Here is a 23,867-nt window from a genome sequence, read left to right on the forward strand (position 1 = left end):
ATCCATCCTCGATTTATCAGATCCTGCAGATATTCCTTAACTTCTTGGTGCAGTGGTTTCGGCACAGACATGTAAGTTCTCGTGACTGGTGTACTGTCTTTGAGACGAATCTGTAACTGTAAAGAAGGAATACATCCTACATCAGAGTCATCTTTGGCAAAAGCATTGCATTCTTCCCTTAGCATTTCTTTGACGATTTGTTGATCTTCAGGAGGGAGGTGTTTCAAAGGCACTGGCGGGTCCCAGCACTCATGATTATCATCCCCCACCCGCGGATAAGTCTCATTTGGATTTCCAATTTTCCCTTTTGGTCCTACCTTGAGTGTCTGTGGTTCAGAGGTCACCGAATTAGTAAACACATTTGCTGATTGTTTCAATTGTACTTGAGCCGGATATGTTGTTTTTATGGGCTCTACACCTCCAATCTTTGTTTGACCTGGTAACACAATGTCCCGTTTAGTTGTATTCCAAACTGGAATGGTCAGTTTGGAGAATTGTCCTCTTTGAAATGAGACTAGTGTCTCACCAATATGCAGTCCATCCGGCAGGTGATAAGCCTCACTCGGTGTAAACAAAACTGTCTGAGCCTGCAAGGACGGTTTGGTGTGAGCACTACACCGGATGTATGTTACAGTATTTGCAGGGATTCTTTGGTTCTCAGTACCAGTCTTTACGATAGAACCACTGGTTTCCCTACAGTTGGCTTGTAGTAAGCTTACAAGGACTTCTGCTTTGGGGGTTGGCAGTTCCAAAGCTGTTCTTAATATGTCCACAAAACCTGGGATAACTTTCTTCCCATCAGCAACTGTCTCTTTGAATGTTTCTTCAATTATATTATAGCCGATAATTGGCTTCTCAGCCACTTTCTCATCCTCAGAGACTACTAGTGGTACTAATAACTGTTTGGTAGTATTACTGCTCGATGTAAGCTGAAAGGTTACCTCAATCCAACCTGAGAACGGAATCTCTGTCTCATTTGCTGCTTTCCCTTGGAGTACCCCTGGTCCCAGCAGTTCTTCAAACGATCGGAGCACAGTGTGTGGCAGTACTCGCTGTCTCCAGCCCTCATTGATAATGCTAACCTGAGAGCCAGTATCCCATAAGGCCTGGACAGGAGTGTTGTCCATTTCACAGTTCACAAGGCATCTCTTTCCAATAAGACCCAGTAGCTTGTTGTGCTTTTTCAAAGTGATGCCATTCACATTGGTTGGCAATTTTTCAGCTGTCGGGGATAGACTTTGAGCAGGGCAGGTTGACGTTTTCCTCCAGTAGCCTGCGTTTAACTTTCCAGCCAGAGCTCTGATGGTAGGTTGGGGACTGGTTTCTTTACTACTGACATGATTTGCACTTTGGGACGCAGGTTTGGTTCTGGCACAGGTTACTGTCGGTCCCTTAACAGCAACCTTCTCCCGTTTAACTGATTTTGTTTGGCCGCTCTACATTGTCTCGCCCTATGTCCAGCTCGACCACAGTTAAAGCAATGGTCACATGCAGTTCTCTGATCAGTCTTTTCACAAGATTGACAAGTCCCTGTCCCTCGTCCAACAGTTGTTCTAGGTCCTCCAAAGCCATGTTCTTGTCGAGTTCTCGAATCTTGGAGAAGTGTTTTCATATCGAATATTTCTTGTTGCAACTGTATTACAATCTTTTCAAGGTCAGAGTTACTCTTTGAAGGCTGTTGGATTGCCAGACTACTTGTTTGTGATGGAAGCAAAGGGATGGTGCCTGGTACCTGAGAACAATGGAGGATGTTGGCCTGGCACTCTCTTCCCTTCGTCAGGTTACTGTGCTCAGATTTCTTTTGTTTCTGCTCCCTTTCCATCTCCATGTTTGTAGCCTCATTCATCTTCTCTATGAGCAACTCATCTGAGACTGTAGGATCGTCCAAGTGTTGTTTTAGTTGAAACTTGATATGGTCACTTCTCAGTCCAGTGCCCACTGACCTTAAGAATTTCTTTTGTATAAATTCAGTGCCAAAGTGTTCATCTGAACCTTCCCCTTGTGAAACGAACAGCAAACGGTCCTTCAATGCAATGGCCCTAAATAGCAAGTTCTGGGGAGTCTCTTTACTATTCTGTGATATATTGATCAATTGTTGGTATAGTTCGGAAGCATTTTCCTCTTTATAATGGCTTTTTAGGATTCTCTTGAGTGGCACTAGGGTCAGTCCACTCTTCAGCTCTAGCATGCCTCTGAGACTTGACCCAGGACTAATGGCTTTCACCACAGCTTCCACAAGCTCTGACTCGGGATACCCCTTTTGCAGTCCCATGTCAATCTGGTACATGAGGTTAGTATAGGACAGCTTATCTTTCTGTTCCTTTTCACCTATCTGACCAGCAATTTTAAAGTCCTTTCTGATTGTAACTTCTGGCAAGTTAGTATGGGAAAGTCTCTGAGCAAATAGATTAGGGTCTTGATTTGCAGAACTTCCTTTTGAGTCTTTGTCTTTAGTGCTAAGTTCTTTCATCTGTCCCTCTATCATCTTGGCCGTTTCTTGAAGTTTTTCCTGTATACTGTAGTATTGCTGTTTTAAATCCTTTAACTGTTGTTCTGCCTAAAGGTCTTTGCCACTATCGCTTGGTGCTTCCATGTTATCTCTCTTCTCTAACTCACCAATGAATTTCTTGGTTGCCTGCAGAAATTGTGTCACCACTTCTTCACTTTCAGTCTCTACCAGTTCATCTAACACCTCATTCACTATCCGCATGTAATGGCGCCGGGTTTTTCCTTTTGCCATACTTGCTTCGGAGGCCTTTATAAACTGGCAAGTCTCCATGAGATCATCGACTGTCATGTGAATCAGGTGTCCACTGATTTCGTCTTGCAACTTTTCGATATCCATACTCCTAATGTTTTTCTGTAACTTCACCACGGACAGCGTAGTCACTCCTTTTCACTTCCGTGACCTTTTGGCGTGCCTTTCACCCGGCCCCACGTTGGGCGCCAATTTTGTTGCACATACGGTAAATAATTCAACTGTGCGAAGGATGGGTCGGGTGAAACCAGAAGTGTTTTATTAGGAATGGCTGTAACAAACACAGAAAACCCTTAATTACATGTGACTGGATATGTTCACTGTAATCACTGTCCTCTATACATTACTAAATATTTCCATATACATTACTAAATATTTCCATATACATTAATAAGTATTTTCATATACATTAATAAACACCTTTAATCGCAATATTGAATATCTAGACCTCTGCAGATATGCTAGTGACCTATTCTGCATAACAATAGCGTATTACAATAGAGAAATCACATTCCCTGTATCTTAGCGCCAAATCACATAGCTGCAATATATATTCACATTTATGCTACAAGTAATCTGATTGCATAATAGTAACAGCGGCATTCACTGATCACCAGGGTACATGTTAAGTCATTTTGTCCTATTTATCATGTTAAACAGCCTCCTGCTTACCTGTAACAAACACAGAAAACCCTTAATTACATGTGACTGGATATGTTCACTGTAATCACTGTCTTGTAGGAAACAAAGTGTTAGCTTTTTAGTTCCTACTTCTGTGTCTTCCTATTATCACAGGAAGTAGTTCTGCCCTCTTGTGATGGTACAATAAAAATGCAATCACTAGTATCTTCTATTGACAAAGATAGATTACTGTTATATTAGGTATTAGGCTTTGGATTTTAATTTTATGGGGCTGCCTATTTTCTATACCTCTTACATATGCATCCACGCCGGTCTGAGGTTGACAGCATTCTTTGATCATACTGACTCAAAGCTGCTGACTGGGAGCCAGCAGGACAGGCTTCTGATCTCGTGACCAGTGTGGGAGCCAATCACAGCAGTCATCTGATACAGAAGCTGTGCTGGTGACCCTTTAACTGGGCTTCAATGCCCAGGAGGCGGCATGTTGTGATTGGCTCCCACAGTGATCACATGATTGGGAGACCGATGGCTATTAGTTAGCAGCCTTGATCAAGAGCTGTCACTGACAGCTTGGTCAGGGTGCTTGAAGTGCAGTTAGCATGCTCTCCTCAGACCTCTATGGATGCTGAGCCCCTTTCTTTGCTCCGCATTACATGGTCAGAAAGGGGTTAATTAGGAAATTAAAGCAAAAATAGTAATTGTCGGTGGTGGTCGGTGTAAAAGTCACTTCTTACGTTGGTGGTCAGTGTACGCAATCTGCCACTACTCTCTTCTCAAGGAACCCCCTAGTAACCTCTAAAGCAGGGGTCTCCAAACTCTCTAAACAAAGGGCCAGTTTACTGTCCTTCAGACTTAAGGGGGGCAGACTGTAGGAAGTCAAAGAAGAAAATGTCCTGGCTTCACTGGGAGTAAATAATGCTAAATCTTTGGAACTAGGGGAGGAATAGTGCCCTATCATTGGTGTCATTGGGAGCAATAAAGCCACATCATTGGTGTTGGTGGGAGGAATAGTACCCCATCATTGGTGTCAGTGGGAGGAACAGTGACCCATCTTTGGTGTCAGTGGGAGGAATAATGCCCCATCTTTGGTGTCAGTGGGAGGAATAGTGTCTCATCAGTAGTGTCAGCGGGAGGAACAGTGCCACATAATTGGTGTCAGTGGAACGGCTTGTGCCCCAACATTTGTGTCAGTGGGAGGAATTGTGCCCTAATGTTGGTGTCAGTAGGAGGAATTTTGCCCCATCATTGGTGTCAGTGGGAGGACTAGTGGCCTGCCGTTGGTCTCATTGGGAGGAACAGTGCCCCATCATTGATGTTAATTGGAGAAATAGTGCCTCATGGTTGGTGTCATTGGAAGGAATTGTATCTAACATTGGTGTCAGTGAGAGAAATTGTGCCTCACTGTAGGTGTCAGTGGAAGGAATAGTGCCCCACTGTTGGTGTCAGTGGGAGAAATTGTGCCCCATCCTTTGTGTGTTTAGGAGGATTTGTGCCCCACTGTAGGTGTCAGTGGAAGGAATAGCGCCCCGTCGTTCATGTCATTAGGAAGAATAGTGCCCCATCATTGGTGTGATTGGGTGGAATTGTAGACTATCATTTGTGCCAGTGAGAGGAATTGCGCCCTATTGTTGGTGTCAGTGGCAGAAATGATGTCCCATTGTTGAGTTACTGGATGGAGTAGTGCCCCAAGGGCGGGATGAAAGCAAGCAAAGGGCTACATTCACTCCGGGCCACAGTTTGGAGACTACTGCTCTAAAGGAACCTCTGGATTCCCCCGAAACCCTGGTTTAGGAAAGGCTGAGTTAGACACAGTATTATATACCCAATCTTTTGTTTGTTGGGATTTCTGGTCTCCCCGTTGCATACAGTTTTATGAAAATAGAGCTGTTCTGGTTGATAAATTGAAGCGATAATGCTGGAGAAGCAGAGTCTTCCTATCCATTGTATGTTTCTCCAGCTCTTGAGGCCGATGTCTCACTCATCTTCCCCGTGCCACGAAAATGCTGATAGGAAGCTGCATTAACAAGATCACATTTCCTAATAGGAAAATGAGGTAAAAGCCTGAGGGAGCCAGGCACGCATTTCCCTATAATTTTGGTTTATCTGTATGTTTTCAAGGCTCTGTATAGGCAGAATTAGATATCTGAGTATTTAAGTGAGATAGAAAGAAATATGGTGCCTGAGTGTTCAGGAACACTATTATTATCAACAGATAAGAGATTGTCAGCTGTAATATGTGTACATATAGACGGGGTGGACAAAATAACGGAAACCTGATGGATGTGCCAGCCTGGTGTTTTTGGACCACAAGCGGTTGTCAATGGTTTAAGAATTTAGATTAATCTAGGTCCCAGTTGTATAAATTTCATTTTTTACTATATTGTTAAGTACCAATAGTTACAAGCAGGAGACGGTAAAAGGTGAGTGTGCCAGCATCAGCTGCCATTGAGGCTGTAGGCATACGGTCCTAGGAGGTCTCGGATCTGCAAGAAAGTTGGTTCTGGAAGACTTGCCTCTGCCAAACGCTGTGTTCGCAGGTCTGTGCAGGAAGCAACTGGTTATACAGTATGGGTCACTGACTGGGGTCTGATTGATGATATGATCAATGTCTGAATGGTGAAGAACCTTCACTCGGCACCACCAACACAACACACACTTTTAAGTAGTTTTTATTATTAAATCATAGGTACAGACAGCATTATCCATCAAAATCTTCAAAACCAAAGGAATGATACAAAAATTGTAGACAATACTCATATCTGTGGTAAACTAGGTTATCTAAGGTATGTACAGCTATCTCAGTTGTACAGTATAGCATATCAAAAGTAAATTGCGCAGTTTACACAAACAACCTAAAGAAAAGAATAAGGAAAACCCTTTCAACAAGCACCATTGGTCATGAAACATCCGATAAAGGAGCTTTAGCGAGTCCACAATTTTCTCTACTTTCCTATAACATTAAACATATGGTCCCAAATTGACCACTTAGCATTAAAAGCCTTAAGGCCTTGGTTACTAAACACAAGGAACATCTCATAGGTAAAATGGAAATGAACTCTATCGATCTATTAGGAGTTAATATATTAGGAGTTCATTGATTTCTAGTTATAAGTCATAGTTAGACAAGCCAACATCAGAATATGGGAAACTACAGTTCTAGATTGAACCGGGCAAGTGTCCATAGACAAAGTGAGTAGAGCGAAGTGTGAGGATGGGGTAGAAAGAATAGCAGCTACTTTGGATCCAAGAGAAAACACTGTATTCCAAAAGCTACATACACTTATACACTCACATACAATGTAAGTTACCCAATCTCCCACATTGTCGCCTCCTTGTCGCCAGCATACAGTATGCCCTTTCAAAACTGGTCTGAGCTTGGGAAAAAATAATATTTCAATTATGGATGAAATCTTCCAGGCTGGGGTTCAACCATTGGCTTCCCATATCTCTTGATGACTCAAGACATTTATTTATTTCAGGTACTTATATAGCGCCGTCAATTTACGCAGCGCTTTACATATATATTGTACATTCACATCAATCCCTAACTTTCAAGGGTTGTACAATCTAAGGTCCCTAACTCACACTCATACATACTAGGGCTAATTTAGACATATTCCAACTAACCTACCAGCATGTCTTTGGAGTGTGGGAAGAAACCGGAGTACCCGGAGGAAGCCTACGCAGGCAAGGGAGAACATGCAAACTCCAGGCAAGTGGTGCCATGGTTGGGATTTGAACCAACAACCCTAGTACAGCCAGGCGGGAGTGCTAACTATTTAGGCAGTGTGCTGCCCCATGGGGTGTCTTGTGTATTTCCAAATTCTGTCCCTTCACATTTCGGAGTTTAGAGTGTTCCTGACCAGGATGAAGCTCATCCTGTTTTGAGTGGGAAGCTTTATAGCCACTACAGCAGTTATGCAGACCTGAGAAAACAAGACAGAAGGTCCACCAATAGAATATCCAAATAAATAGAAGGAACATGTTGGAGGATATAACTCCCCAACATTTACCAAAAACATAAATACCAGTTTTGGTTGGACTGGCCCACTGACTTCCTATATCTCTTGATGACTCCAGCCATGGGATGTCTCTTTTGTAGTTCCTGGCTCTGTTCCTTCACATTTTGGAGTTTTGAATGTTCCTAATCATGTTGGCAGGTTCTAACTCATCCTGGTCTGGGTGGGAAGCCTTTTAATGGCTACAGCAGTTGTGCAGACCTGGGAACACAAGGCAGATATCTCACCTAAAGAGTCTCCAAAGAGATACAAGAAAATTGTTGAAAGGTATAACTTCCCAACATCTAAAAAATATATCATAACCAAAAATGGTGCAGCACATTTAGATTAAATACCCCAAACCTTATACAATAAATGTACTCCAAAAAATACTCCACATATATAATTCTTCACAAACATGCAAAAAAACAAAGTGCATTATCCTAAAGTACAGTAATGAGGTAGATTACTCATAAAGTGCAATACTAAAATGTCGGTCTAATTCTTCTCTTGTGTATCTTTCAGAGATGTTGTAGTTCATTAAATAATGCATATAACCATAACTGCAATACAGTGTTCTTAAAATAAAGTGCTCTTGAAATGCATATAATGGTGACTGCAATAAAGTCCTCTTGAACCAGGGACTTGTTCCCCAGTCACTCTAGTGCTCGTGTATCACCTTCCAGCACCCCTTAGTGGGCGCCACTCACCAGATCTCATGGAACCCCATACATACATAAGAAGGTCTTTTGCGCTTGTGTCATGCCTCCACAGCTTTCTCCTTCTAGCTCTCCCCCGACTCTCCACCAGCTCCCGGCAGCTCCATCATAAAAAGAGGACTCCCAATAGTGTAATACCGCTTTTATTAGATTTAAAAAACAGTCCAACGCACCAGCATGCAAATAATAAGAATTCAGCTTAGGGTTCCATTGGCTCCGTGCATTCCATGACACTGGAACCTGCATCACCAGAGGTGACATAAACAGCCGTAGTTAGCGAGGCTCCACCCAGCACGCTTTGTCTGTTATGATGTCTTCAGGGGATCATTGCATTGGATTTGGTTAGATTTTCTGCACTATCGCCCCAAAAGGTAATTGGAGGGTACTCATCAGATAAATTGATATCGGAGGTGAAACCAAAAGCGCAGAGTTTGGTGGTTTCTGGTTTTATGTAAAAGAATAAAAAATATATCAATTTTGGAAGGACTAACCCTTTTAAATAAGGAATATAAATGTAAAAAATATAAATGTAAAAACCAGCATTGTTTGCAGTGTTATAGTTGTTAGATGAAGAGCTTGCTGTATCTTCCCACTAATCAGAATTCAAGGAAATAAGTTTTCATTTTTGTAATGCCTCTCCACTCAGTATTCCACTCAGGAAGTTTTCCAACTATTCTTATACGTTAATGAGGGAAACAAAAAGCTCCGAGAAGGTTATTAAGCTTCATAACTCACTCCACTCTGCCTGCAACTTCCCTTTGTCGTAAACAGCAATACGGCAGATTAATAAAGGTCTGAAAATAAATTGCTAGTTCAGACTTTCAAAGGGATTTATGTAGTGGTGCACCAAAATGAAAATTCTCGTGACGAAAACGAAAATTCAGGATGCACTTGGCCAAAAACCAAAACCAAAATGGACAGTTTTTAACAATTTTTTTTGGAATAACATACACTTTAATAATTGAAGAAAAAAAGACAACATATACCTGTGACAGAAAGCCAGGAAGAACTAGGGGATGTGTCCAGGATGGGAGGTATATTTGTCCCAGATTCATGCTCTACACTGACTGTCTCTCCTTTGTGCTGTGTAGTGAGCCTGTTTAGCTCACTGATGATTTAATGAGCTCAGCTGTAGCAGGTTAGGAGCTCTGGGCTCTATAAAACTCCCAGGCTGCTTAGGGAGAATGCTCCAACCTGGAACCAGTTTGCTGTGCAGGACAGACTGGGGAGCAACCAAACAATACTGTGATGAGAGTAAATCTCTGTGATTTTGGACTTGGAGACGGTCTGTGTGAACAAGGAAAAAATGTCACCAGCACACCGAGGATCACCAATGTGAGTCCAAAGGTTTTAATAAACCATCACATAGTTACAGCAAGGCAACGTTTCGGAGTCTCGCAGGACCCCTTCATCAGGCATGTGACTCACTAACCCTCCTGTAACCCCAACACACCCTAACACTAACCCCCCTGTAACCCCAACAGACCCTAACACTAACCCCCTTGTAACCCCAACAGACCCTAACACTAACCCCCCTGTAACCACAACACACCCCAATACCCTCCTGTAACCCCAGCACACCCTAACACTAACCCTCCCTGTAACACTAAGATCAACACTAATCCCCCTGTAACCCCAACACTACCCCTCCTGTAACCCCAACACATCCTTACACTAACCCTCCCTATAACCCTAACACTAATCCTCCCTATAACCCTAACACTAACCCTCCCCGTAATACTAAGATCAATACTAACCCCCCTGTAACCCCAACACACCCTAACACTAACCCCCCCTGTAACCCCAACACACCCTCACCCTAACCCCTCTGTAACCACAACACACCCTAACACCGCCCTGTAACCCCACCACACCCTAACACTAACCCTCCTGTAACCCAAGCACACCCTAACACTAACCCCCCCCCCTGTAACCCTAACACTAACCCTCCCTGTAACACTAAGATCAACACTAACCCCCCTGTAACCCCAACACACCTTAACACTAACCCTCCCTATAACCCTAACACTAACCCTCTCTGTAACCCCAACACACCCTTCCACTAACCCTCCTGTAACCCCAACACACCCTAACATTAGCCCTCCTGTAACCCCAACACACCCTTCCACTAACCCTCCCTGTAACCCTAACACTAACCCTCTCTGTAACCCCAACACACCCTTCCACTAACCCTCCTGTAACCCCAACACACCCTAACATTAGCCCTCCTGTAACCCCAACACACCCTTACACTAACCCTCCTGTAACCCCAACACACCCTTACACTAACCCTCCTGTAACCCCAACACACCCTAACATTAGCCCTCCTGTAACCCCAACACACCCTTCCACTAACCCTCCCTGTAACCCTAACACTAACCCTCCCTGTATCTCTTTGGTAACTGGTGGTATAAGGCCTGAAGCAGGTGTACAGGTGACTGTCAACAGGTACCGGTAAAGCCAGGACGGGTCACCCTACAGATGCCGCCACATGCAGGAAGGGTAGTATGGTTTCTGTGGGGTTCTATAGAATACTGTTCTGGCAGGTCCCTACCCTGGGACTGGTTGAAGAGTGGACAGCTCCCCTTCTACATAACAGAAGTATTCCTTGTTTCCCATTTGGTTTGACATCCAAAGGCTCATCCCATGAGCCCCTTCTGTAGAATAATGAAACTCTCCAAACCTGTCAGGCACATCCACATAAAGAGGCCCTGTCACCTGTCTACATTCTTGCTATGGCAGGTTTACCTTATGTGAAGTCAATATAGATAAAAGGTATTTTCTGTATGTCACAGGCGCCATGACTGCATCTTATCACGCAGAATATCCTCAGTATAGGCTGAGAAAGTGAAATCCAGCACCAGTCTGCCAAGTCACTTTGGCTGGACAAAATCTGCTCTAAGAACATAACTGTCTTCTCTTTGGAATGATATGGATACTCTGTGTCAAGGCCAGCTGTGTCTCTTGAAACTCCGGTGCCAGCAGTGATTTAGCGGAGCGACTGTGTTATGACTCCACCATTGTTTGAAAATTGTACTTTATTGCATTCTTTGGTGAACCACATTTACCTCAATGTTCATTAAGTGGCAGATAATACATTTCTCAATACAGTTTTTACTCCGACCGAATCTACTACTTTTATTGATGGGAAGGCATTGCGGTTCATGTGAATTTCATTTTATTTTTATATATAAATGTTCAGAAATCCATAAAGGCTTTCTTTTTTTTTACAGGTCAGTAAATTTCACTGCCAAATTAGTAATCCGTGCTACCACACAATGGAAGATAGCTCCGCTGTGGGCAGGTGACAGTCCTCAGGTGGTCATGTGATGTCAACTATGCAGCAGTTGGTAAATGTACAGATAAAAGAAATCATTGTCATTGCTCATATAGAAATGATGTAACTAATCTTCAGACATAAAAGATGACATGCCTTTGAGGTTAGATCTCATCATAGTTTTTTTAAATTGCAACATGATTTTCTGCATTTGTGAACCTAGAATTAAAGTGGAGAAATAAACTTGATGTTCTGTCTAGTTGTAGCTAACGTGTACATTTGTGGTGTGTTATTTTATATAAATAAATCTGATAAAATATGTATAGTACAGTATGATTTTCTTTTGGCTGTTCTGTTGTGTTCTTATCTGTCCATATACTGTATACACTGACCGACCACTTTATTATGTACACCTGTTCAATTGCTTGGTAACACAAAATTCTGATCAGCCAATCACATGGCAGCGACTCAATGCATTTAGGCATCTAGACATGGTGAAGACAACTTACTGAAGTTTAAACTGAGTATCAGAATGGGGAAGAAAGAGGATTTCAGTAGCTTTGAATGAGGCATGGTTGTTGGTGCCAAACGGGCTGGTCTGAGTATTTCAAAAACTGCTGATCTTACTGGGATTTTCACTCACAAACATCTCTAGGGTTTATAGAGAATGGTCCAAAAAAGAGAAAATATCCAGTGAGTGGAAGTTGTGTGGACGAAAATGCCTTGTTGATGTCAGAGATCAGAGGAGAATGGGAAGGTTGCTGCTACATTCAGATGGTAGGGTTAGAATTTGGTGTAAACAACATGAAAGCATGGATCCATCCTGCCTTGTATCAATGGTTCAGGCTGGTGGTGTAATGGTGTGGGGGATATTTTCTTGGCACTAGCAATGTGTACCTAATACAATATGCCAATCAGTACTGTTAAATCACCTTTTAAGAAGTGGAAAGTTCGGGGATCTCTTGACACCAAGCCAAGGTCAGGTAGACCAAGAAGCTTGCAGCCACAACTTCTAGAAGAATTGTTCAGGATACAAAGGGAAACCTATAGGTAACCACAAGAAAAATACAGGCTGTTCTGGAAAAAGACAGTGTGGTTGTTTTGAGGGAGCACAATATGATGACACTTGAACAAAAATAACCTGCATGGTCGAGGTGCCAGAAAGAAGCCTTTACTGCATCAATAACACAAAAAGGCCCGGTTAGGCATGTCAAAGTGTTGTCGGCCATATTGTAACCGGGCTTTTGTGTGGCATTGGTGCAGTAAAAGCTTATTTCTGGCACCTCGACCAAACAGCTCCTTTTGTTCAAGTATCACCGTATTGTACTCCTGAAAAACAACCACACCATCTTTTTCCAGAGCAGCCTGGTTTTCTTTTGAGGTTGTCTGTGGGTTTTTCTTTGAATCCCAGACAATTCTTCTGTCAGTTATGGCTGCAATCTTTCTTGGTCTACCTGACCATAGCTTGGTATCGAGATCCCTGAACTTTCCACTTCTTAATAGGTGATTTAACAGAACTGATTGGCATATTCAAGGCTTTGGACATCCTTATATGTCCTTTTCCATCTTTATAAAGTTCCATTACCTTGTTACGCAGGACTTTTGACAGCTCTTTTCTGATCCCCATGGCTTAGTATCTAGCCTAGTCAGTACTTCCACGTAAGAGCTAACAAACTCATTGACTATTTATACATTGACACTAATTGCAATTTAAAAAGCCACATATGTGGGACATTAACCTCTAACTGGCATTTTAACCCGTGTGTGTGTCACTGTGTGTGTGTCACTGTGTGTGTGTCACTGTGTGTGTGTGTGTGTGTGTGTGTGTGTGTGTGTGTGTGTCACTGTGTGTGTGTGTCACTGTGTGTGTACCAAGGCCAAACATTCCAGGGGATGGAAACGTTTGATGCTGGCCATTTGGGTGATTTCTGTTATTATGATTTAAAAAGGAGCCAAACAACTATTTGATAATAAATGGCTTCATATGATCATCATCCTTCAATAAAAGAGCATTTTTTGGCATGATCAGTCTTATTTTCAATATCAATGCCAAAATTTCACAATTTCTGCCAGGGGATGTAAACTTTTGAGCACAACTGTAAGTTCCCACTGACACCAATGATCTTTTTAGCTATCTGTAAAGAAGTAATTCTTCCCAATGTGTAAGGGCCATGTATAATTGGAAAAAAAAAAGAGTTAATTCCCCCATTCAATGTGGGTGGGGGAATCCTCCCACCGTCCTATTGTATTCTGATAGTGGGGAGCCTTCACTGCCAACAGAAAACAATGATCAGTGTTGCTGGCTATAGTGGCACTGATCATTCAGGAAAATCTCAACAGGTTGGTTGTACACAATTCGATCGATAGATCGACTTGAGTACAACCAGCTAGTGAATACATGGATTGAAATTCGGCTGGTCTCTGCTGAACCGGCTAAATTTCTTTCCATGTATGGCTGGCTTGAGAAGCATTCTTCTCACTGACCATCACACTAATGTATCATGAATTGTACATACATTCATTTTTACCAGGGGTTCCCTGATACTGGAAAGTTTTTTTTTCAATGGTTCCCCTGTGTTGGAAATGTTGAGAAAGGCTGCTATAGAGTGTCACTAGAGTGACAGCTCTGGGTCTGCTGGAGCTGCTGACATCACAAGATGGCGGTGCCCAGGAACAGTCTTGGGGCTTTTGAGAGACACAATGAAGACTTACACGGGTAAATAACAAGCCTAAAATACATTAAAAGTACATCATCGTACGGAAATCTTGTTCAAGTGCATGGACTGGTAACCAGGTCTCCAAGTATATAGCTTGCAAGCTTACCACTCCCATTCAAAGTGTGAGACACACCAGTCATTGGTGGTTTCATATCTAGAGATACAATTTTTTACCTTCACCCCAGAAAAAGATAAGTCATTGTTGAGACTGCCAGAAGAAGGATATTGCATTAAGCAATCTCATTAGTGAGATGACAGAGAAGAGTCTCCAGAGCTATCAAATATACAAGGCCGGGTTATAGAGTCACCTCATATAATCTGTGATATCTGGAGAAATCTGATCTCTTTAGTTTGGTGACTAGCTGAAGCTCCAGACTTCCCTTGACAATCACGAGTTGTACATGAATACACACACTTCTGGGAAGGTAATTCTTTACAGATATGTTACATACAGTCAGGTCAATAAATATTGGGACATCGACACAATTCTAACATTTTTGGCTCTATACACCACCACAATGGATTTGAAATGAAACAAACAAGATGTGCTTTAAATGCACACTGGCAGCTTTAATTTGAGGGTTTTTACATCCAAATCAGGTGAACGGTGTAGGAATTACAACAGTTTTCTACATTTTCTGCAAATTAAACACAATTTTTATAGGTTGGCAATTTTATGCTTAATTTTGAGTTTATTTGTACATATATAATACATTATTTCTTGGGATTATTGTTACTAATTATATATTGAAGTTAATGTAGTGGATACATAGTGTATTCTGCAGCGATATAAAATGTACTTCACGGTATTACTTTATATCAGGGGTCTCCAAACCACAGCCCGCGGGCCACATGATGCTGGCTACAAGATGTTATCTGACCCACAGCTGATGTGCACAGTCTCTGCTCTGATGGGGTCCCTGATGTAAGGGGGGACTGCTCTGTGAGGGGCCATTCTGATGGACGCTCTGATGTAAGAGTGGCTATGATGGGGGCCCTAATGTAAGAGGGGACTTTGATGTAAGAGGGGACACTGATGGGGACTAAGAGGGAATCTGATGGGGGCTCTAATAGGGACTTTGATATAATGGGGCTCTGATGGGGACCCTGATGTAAGGGGGGACTCTGATGGGAAATTTGATGTAAGAGGGGGCTTTGATGGGACATTTGATGTAAGGGGGCTCTGATGGGAACCCTAAAGTGAGAGGGGACTCTGATGAAGACCCTGATGTAAGGGGGACTCTGATGGGAAATGTGATGTAAGAAGGGGCTCTGATGGGAACCCTGATGTAAGGGAAAACTCTGATGGGGACCCTGATGTAAGATGGGACTCTGATAGGGACCCTGAAGTGAGATGGGATTCTGATGAGGTCCCTGATGTACATTTGCAAGAAAAAGTATGTGAACCCCTTGGGATTACATGGAGTTTTGCATGAATTGGGCATAAAATGTGCTCTGAACGTCATCTAAGTCACAAAAATAGAAGAACACAGTCTGCTGAACATAATACTACACAAACATTAGATGTTGGCATGGTTTAATTGCACATAATATGTAAACATTCACAGTGCAGGGAGGAAAAAGTATGTGAGGCCCTAGCTTAATGACTTCTCCCAGAGCTAATTGGAGACAGGAGTGGGCCAACCTTGACTCCAATCAGTGTGATGATATTGGATGTGTTGCTGACAGCTGTCCTGCCCTTAAAAAACACACACCTGTTTTGGGTTTACTGGTTTCAAGAAGCAATGTCTGATGTGAACCATGCCTCGCAGAAAAGAGCTCTCAGAAGACCTACGATCAAGAATTGTTGACTTGCGTGAAGCCTGGAAAGGGTTACAAAAGTATCTCCTAAAGCCTTGATGTTCATGTGTCCACGGTAAGACAGACTCTACAAATGGAGAAAGTTTAGCACTGTTGCTACTCTCCCTAGGCGTGGTCGTCCTGTAAAAATGACTGCAAGAGCACAGCGCAGAATGCTGCATGAGGTAAAGAAGAATCCCAGAGTGTCAGCTAAAGACCATTGTCATTGATGAGAAAATGAATTCCAGAGTTTATCAAGACATTTTGCAGGAAAATGATTGGGACTCTGGTTTAAAAGAAACTCTTATGGGGACCCTGATACAAAGGGGACTTTGATGAGAATAGTGCAGAATGGGTGTATTTTTGTTTGACCTTTATTAATGGCTCAGGTTTAGTTGAAATGTCTTTGCTTTGCTTTAGTGAAGTTCTTTCTCTGTTGTGAATCATATTGTGCCAATTACAAAAAAAACTCAAAGGAAAATGGATCCATTCTCTTGTAACTCATATATTTTTTTAGCCCGCAGATATTGGCCCTCGTACTGAAAAGTTCAGAGATCCCTTTATATGATTTGGACATTGATAGCTTAGTAACGATTTCCTGACATTTCTATTGGTTAGCGGTGAGATGAACTATTATTCTCCTGTATGGTATATATACTACCGAGTTGTCTTCACACATTGAAGTCTATGATGCTCACAATCTATAAGGGGAAAGCACATTTTAAATTCATGAGATTTGTCATAAAATAATAAAAAATGAATGAATAAATAATGAAATATAACATCAATTTCCACATTTATAAAGATTCCTGCAGGTGTATTATTTGTATTTTGAATACCTGGGATCTACTTTCCTGACAATGAGATGTTGTGATGATTGTACACATTTAGTAGAGGTATACCTAGTGGGAGAGGAAAGAAGAAAAAAAAAGGGGGGGAGGGGAGTAAGGGGGAGTGGAAGGGGAGAGGATGGTTTGTCTTGTTCAGGTGGGGTGGGGACTGATCTAGCCTGAATTCCATACTAACTTATGGGCCTTCTATGTTCATCTAGAGATAATAACTCCTTTCTGGGGGGCTCAGCATAGAATTCTTATGTCCATCAGTCAATTTCCACCTTTATAATAATTCCTGCTGGTGAATTATTTGTATTTTGAATTCATGGGATCTCCTCTCCTGACAATGGGATGTTGTGATGGTTGCACACATTGAGATACATGGCAATCTGCATAACAGGCACTGTTTATGAACAAGGCTCCAGGCCTCCCTCACCATGGTTGGGGTTGTTGAGTTATAAATGAAGGTTGGAGGCACACAGGGAGTGGAGATCATTCATGGAGGGGGAGGAGTGTGTGTTTCCCCCCTGATGGGATACATCAGGAGAACATTGGGGTTTTTATGAATTACTTTAGACTTCTGACATGTACTATTTACTGTGATCAAGATTCAGGCTGAGAAGTGAGACTCCTCAAGGCACATTATGGAAAGTCACTTTCATAAAAGTAATGGAACTGATCACAGGAATGGTGTCAGAATTGTCAAATTAGCCATAAATATTCCATGTTCTTGTGTAAATGGTAAACTGAGAATACTTCCTACAATCAGATACAAATGTGTTGAGATGTAATGGATCTCCTTTAGATCTACTAACAACCATGTAGTGCAAGGGGCTTGCCTGATTGGATGCTTCTCGGCCTTTTGGCTAAGATCAAGTGTAGTATCTGTTCTTATCAGTGTCCAGTGGGGGTGCTCCCGGCCATTCTAGCTTTGCGGGGATGGCTGTTGTATAGTACCCTCACTGGTATGATGGGGGTCCGGAAGGCTGGACCGGAGGGACAGAAACCAGGGAGCGCCATGATTCGTTCTGGGGCCTTGGGAGTAATTCCTCTGGGAAAGCTGGAAAGACCCAGTACCTCCTGATTCGGACGGATCTACCTTGGTCTGGCCAGGGGCTGGGGACGCAAAAAGTCCGCAAACTCAGTGCCCCCTGGGGAAGACGCTCTCAGGAGTGTCACTAGTAACACTTGGGTGTGGGACCCCACGGTGTGAAGATGACACATGGCCACTGTTTTTCACTTCTTTTTGCACAGCGCCCTAAGGACCAGGCCTTTTGGCCAAGTCCAGGGCAATTTTTGCTATGGGCCTCAGGGCCTGGTCTGTGCACGATTTGGCACGGTACCACTTTTTTATTTTCTATTTATTTAATTTATTTCACCTCCCACGTTTGTCACTTTTTTCTTTCGCTTATGTGTGTGTTTTTCACGGATGGAGGGTGTGGGTCCTCGGGCCTATCCTGAAGTCTAGGGGGAGGATGTGTGGCCTTTTGGTTCCTTCCTCCCCTGATCCCTAGGGGGTTTTCTCTTCGGGAGAACCCCCTTGCCTAGTACTGGATGTCCGGCTTCGGCTGGATATAAGGAACGGTGGTCCACCAGGCCTTTTGGCCAGGAGGACCAAATGGGAACCTTGTCCCCGTCAGGAGCTTCGTGCCCCGGGGGATAAGGTGAACGGTCCAACCCTTTCGGGGGTAGGACAAACACACCCCTAAGTGCACTTTTTCGTGTGGTGTTCGCACTTGCACATTTTTTGTGATCACTTACGGGTTTTTTCGTTGTAGTTTGCACGTTTCCGGACTTAAAAAAACAAAAAAAAAAAACCTTTTGCAGAAAGTCCGCAAACTCAGTGTCCCCTGAGGAAGACGCTCTCAGGGGTGCCATTAGTAACACCTGGGTGTGGGACCCCACAGTGTGAAGTTGGCACATGGTCACTGTTTTTACACTCTTTTTGCACAGCGCCCTAAGGACCAGGCCTTTTGGCTAGGACCAGGGCAATTTTTGCTACAGGCCTCAGGGCCTGGTCTGTGCACAATTTGGCACGGTACCACTTTTTTATTTTCTATTTATTTAATTTATTTCACCTCCCACGTTTGTCACTTTTTTCTTTCGCTTATGTGTGTGTTTTCACGGATGGAGGGTGTGGGTCCTCGGGCCTATCCTGAAGTCTAGGGGGAGGATGTGTGGCCTTTTGGTTCCTTCCTCCCCTGATCCCTAGGGGGTTTTCTCTCCGGGAGAGCCCCCTGGCCTAGTACTGGATGTCCGGCTTCGGCTGGACATAAGGAACGGTGGTCCACCAGGCCTTTTGGCTAGGAGGACCAAATGGGAACCTTGTCCCTGTCAGGAGCTTCGTGCCCCGGGGGATCAGGGTAACGGTCCAACTCCTCCGGGGGTAGGACAAACACACCCCTAAGTGCACTTTTTCGTGTGGTGTTCGCACTTGCACATTTTTTGTGATCGCTTACGGGTTTTTCGTTGTAGTTTGCACGTTTGCGGACTTAAAAAAAAAAACAAAAAAAAAAACCTGTTGTTCCCTGTAGACCCCAGCACCTCCAAAGCCCCGAACACACAATGAGAAAATTGGACGAATGATTGTCTGTTTTTTTTTGCATTCTAGCCTCCATATGAAAAACGAAGAGGTTAGGAAAACTCTCCTAAGACAAGACAGGATCCTTTAGAGCAGCGGTTCTCAACCTGGGGGTCGCGACCTCTTTGGGGGTCGAACGACGCTTCCACAGGGGTCGCCTAAGACCATCGGAAAACACATATTTCCGATGGTCTTAGGAACCGAGACACCGCTCCTCGCCGCCGCCGCCACCTCCAGGTGTGGGCGGGATGACATGCAGCCCCTGTCATCTGGACACACCTCGAGATCAATCCTCGCCTGTGATTGGCCACCGGCACTGTAGCTCAGGAGAGGCACACAGGCGGCCAATCACCGGCAAGGAGGTGGAGCTTGGAGAAGAGGAGCCGAGCGGCACCGCGAAGATCGAGCGAGTGAAGAGGAGGAGAGCGGCCGGAGAAGGAAGACATCTGACAGGTAAGTGTCGGTACCATGGGAGAGGGAGGGAGCGAGCGAGCCCAGGCTGGAGCAGGGGTCTGCAAGGTAAGTATCATTGGTGTCAGTGGGAATAGTGCCCCATCATTGGTGTCACTAATACCAATGATGGGGCACTATTCCTCCCACTGACACCAACGATGGGACACTATTCCTCCCACTGACACCAACGATGGGACACTATTCCTCCCACTGACACCAACGATGGGGCACTATTCCTCCCCCCACTGACACCAACGATGGGGCACTATTCCTCCCCCCACTGACACCAACGATGAGGCACGATTCCTCCCCCAAATGACACCAACGATGAGGCACGATTCCTCCCCCAAATGACACCAATGACGGGGCACTATTCCTCCCACTGACACCAATGACGGGACACTATTCCCCCCCACTGATACCAATGACGGGGCACTATTCCTCCCACTTACACCAAGGATGGGGCACTATTCCTCCCCCCACTGACACCAAGGATGGGGCAGTATTCCTCCCCCCACTGACACCAAGGATGGGGCAGTATTCCTCCCCCCACTGACACCAAGGATGGGGCAGTATTCCTCCCCCCACTGACACCAAGGATGGGGTAGTATTCCTCCCCCCACTGACACCAAGGATGGGGCAGTATTCCTCCCCCCACTGACACCTATTATGGGGCACTATTCCTCCCCCCACTGACACCTATGATGGGGCACTATTCCTCCCCCCACTTACACCTATGATGGGGCACTATTCCTCCCCCCACTGACACCTATGATGGGGCACTATTCCTCCTCCCACTGACACCTATGATGGGGCACTATTCCTCCCACTGATACCGATGATGGGGCACTATTCCTCCCACTGATACCGATGATGAGGCACTATTCCTCCCACTGACACCGATGATGGGGCACTATTCCTCCCACTGACACCGATGACGGGGCACTATTCCTCCCACTGACACCGATGACGGGGCACTATTCCTCCCACTGACACCGATGACGGGGCACTATTCCCCCCACTGATACCGATGACGGGGCACTATTCCTCCTACTTACACCAATGACGGGGCACTATTCCTCCCACTGACACCAATGACGGGACACTATTCCCCCCCACTGATACCAATGACGGGGCACTATTCCTCCCACTTACACCAATGATGGGGTACTATTCCTCCCACTGACACCAATGATGGGGCACTATTCCTCCCACTGATACCAATGATGGGGCACTATTCCTCCCACTGATACCAATGATGGGGCACTATTCCTCCCACTGATACCAATGATGGGGCACTATTCCTCCCACTGACACCAATGATGGGACACTATTCCTTCCACTGATACCAATGATGGGGCACTATTCCTCCCACTGACACCAATGACGAGGCACTATTCCTCCCACTGACACCAATGACGGGGCACTATTCCTACCACTGATACCAATGACGGGGCACTATTCCTCCCACTGATACCAATGACGGGGCACTATTTCTCCCACTGACACCAATGACGGGGCACTATTCCTCCCACTGACACCAATGACGGGGCACTATTCCTCCCACTGACACCAATGAAGGGGGCACTATTCCTCCCACTGACACCAATGACGGGGCACTATTCCTCCCACTGATACCAATGACGGGGCACTATTCCTCCCACTGACACCAATGACGTGGCACTATTCCTCCCACTGACACCAATGACGGGGCACTATTCCTCCCACTGATACCAATGACGGGGCACTATTCCTCCCACTGACACCAATGACGTGGCACTATTCCTCCTACTGCAAAATTACAGTTATGAAGTAGCAACGAAAATTATTTTATGGTTGGGGGTCACCACAACATGAGGAACTGTATTAAGGGGTCGCGGCGTTAGAAAGGTTGAGAACCACTGCTTTAGAGATACTACATCTAAGGGATGTGGACTATTATCTTACCATGTGGTGTGAAATATAACACCGAAACTCCATTAACGGTATCCTTACATCTTTTGATATTACAATTAGGAACTGTTCAAAGCTTTTCGAAAATTCTCTAAGGAAGTTTTTTTTTTTCTATCATACTTCTCTGCTTGTGACTGTCCAGGGACATCCTTATTTGAAAAAGATTTTTGATACAATATTCTATACCTGTGGCCTACCATGGCTTTCAAAAAGGGTTGTTTTAAATGCAACTCTTTAAAGCTTAAGTGATTTTAATTGAAGATGATCTTTTTTGCAATACAAAATAAAGATTTTTTTTTTCTTTTTATATATTTTCATTTTAGATATGTGGTCATAATACTTTCTAAACAAGAATGAAGGTAAAAAAAATCCAAAATGTTAAATTGTCACCTGGAGAGGTACAGAGGGGAAATCATCATCCAGTGGGACAAGCTGTTCTAATGACAACTGTCTAAAGCTGGCCGTACTCTAGTAGATTTTCAAACTAATGTTTGAATGGCATTCTTCAACATATTGAATGTAACAAACAAATGTTCATACAAAGATACTTCAAAATTTCTTTTGCTTTTAACAGTTGATTTTGGAATGAATACATTTTCCTGAACAAAAAAATCACATACACTGTTAGAGATTAGTTTTTGTTTTATTTTAAACATTTTCTATCCTGCTCCTTTCAATTTTGTAGTCACTGCAGTCAAAACAAATGTTGATTCACTCCACTAAATCTAGCCATAGATGGGTAGAATTTAAATGACAATTCTTGGGAAAAGAAGGTTCTAAAGGTCATTTGTTTTTCTAATCATTAGTGCGGACAAATTGCTGTTCATTTTTGACCGCAGTGATGAGAAAATTCGAAGGAGTAGGATGGAAATGTTTCTTGAACAAACAAATTCCTAACGCCTAGTATATATGATGAGAAAATCGGACAAACAAACCTACAAGTGTAAAATTAAAACCTTGTCACATATTGTCAAAAACCAAACCCTTTTATTCTTTTTTAACCTCTCCTCACATTTTAACCTCCCAGCTTCATGTCTCTTGATTCCTGTAGTTGCCCCATGCTCTTGGCTCTCAGTTTCCACACAAATCCCATCCGATCTTGAACACTTAGGACGACATGCTTTGAGAAACCCACCTGGACTATCTACAGCCATCTCACCCTGCTAGCCATTCCTTACCTGTCCTCAATCATGCAAAAGTGGCTGATGGACATTCTAGACCTAGACACTGATGATAGGAGGGAGATGTGGGACCTTCCTTCCATGCATTTAGTCTCCATAAAGGATAAACTTATTGCATTTAAAAAGATACTTAGAGCTGATGACACCTTATACACGCTCCACGTGAGGCTTTCCTCAATCTCTTGGCCGGGGTGCTCTACAACTACTCACTGGGGGATTCTCACACATGTCTTCTAGTCCTGCCTGGCTGTCATGCAATACTGGCAGGACGTAATAAATGTTGTTGATGGGATAACTCATAACTGCTTTTCTCCCTCTCTATGGATCTGCCTGGTTGAGGACTTACGTGAATTTGCAATTCCGGGTAGGGGGCACGCACGCCTTAACCACACCACCATTGCAGGCCTTAGCTGTTGACCACCGAGTCCAGGCCGGTGATTCCCCCACCATCACCCAGAGATCACCAAGTATCGCTGATGGGAGAGGTCTGTATGCAAAAAATATAGATCTCTCCCCTGTCAGCTCCTGCACACTGCTTTGTATTGCAAGAGCAGAGCCATACAAAGCAATGTGCTGACACAAGCGCACACACAAGGTGCACAGTTAACCCTTTGATCGCCCCAGATGTTAACCCCTTCCTGCCCAGTGCTATTAGTACAGTGTCAGTGCTTTTCATTAACACTGATCACTGTATTGGTGTTACTGGGGATGTCAGTGGCAGTTAGTCAGTCCCCCCCAGTGTCGGAATGCCTGTTGCAGTCCCGCTATTACTAGAAGAAAAAAAATAAATATCAGTATCCATACCGCCATTGTAAATGCTATAACTTTCATGTAAACCAATTAATTTACACGTATTGGGATTTTTTTTTTTAGCAAAGCCATGTCGCAGAATACATTTTGGCCGAAATTTATGACGAAATTTATGACGAAATGTGATTTTTTTAAAAAAAATTTC

At 43.8% G+C, this 23,867-nt stretch overlaps 1 long non-coding RNA gene and 1 pseudogene across 1 annotated transcript in view; both read left to right on the forward strand.

Moving 5' to 3' along the window:
• The window catches only part of LOC149470872 (uncharacterized), a 31,156-nt gene extending 19,443 nt beyond the window's left edge, over positions 1–11,713 (forward strand). Inside the window, exon 3 of the long non-coding RNA XR_016307828.1 lies at positions 11,351–11,713. This is a non-coding gene — a long non-coding RNA (uncharacterized LOC149470872). The remainder of the gene's footprint in view (positions 1–11,350) is intronic.
• A 5,877-nt stretch (positions 11,714–17,590) lies between these two features.
• On the forward strand, positions 17,591–17,706 carry LOC149470873 (U2 spliceosomal RNA; annotated as a pseudogene).
• Positions 17,707–23,867: the final 6,161 nt, after the last annotated feature.

Source organism: Staurois parvus, unplaced genomic scaffold (genome assembly GCF_062004578.1).
Source record: "Staurois parvus isolate SC_StPar_1 unplaced genomic scaffold, SC_StPar_1.0 ptg000030l, whole genome shotgun sequence".
Classification (NCBI taxonomy): domain Eukaryota; kingdom Metazoa; phylum Chordata; class Amphibia; order Anura; family Ranidae; genus Staurois; species Staurois parvus.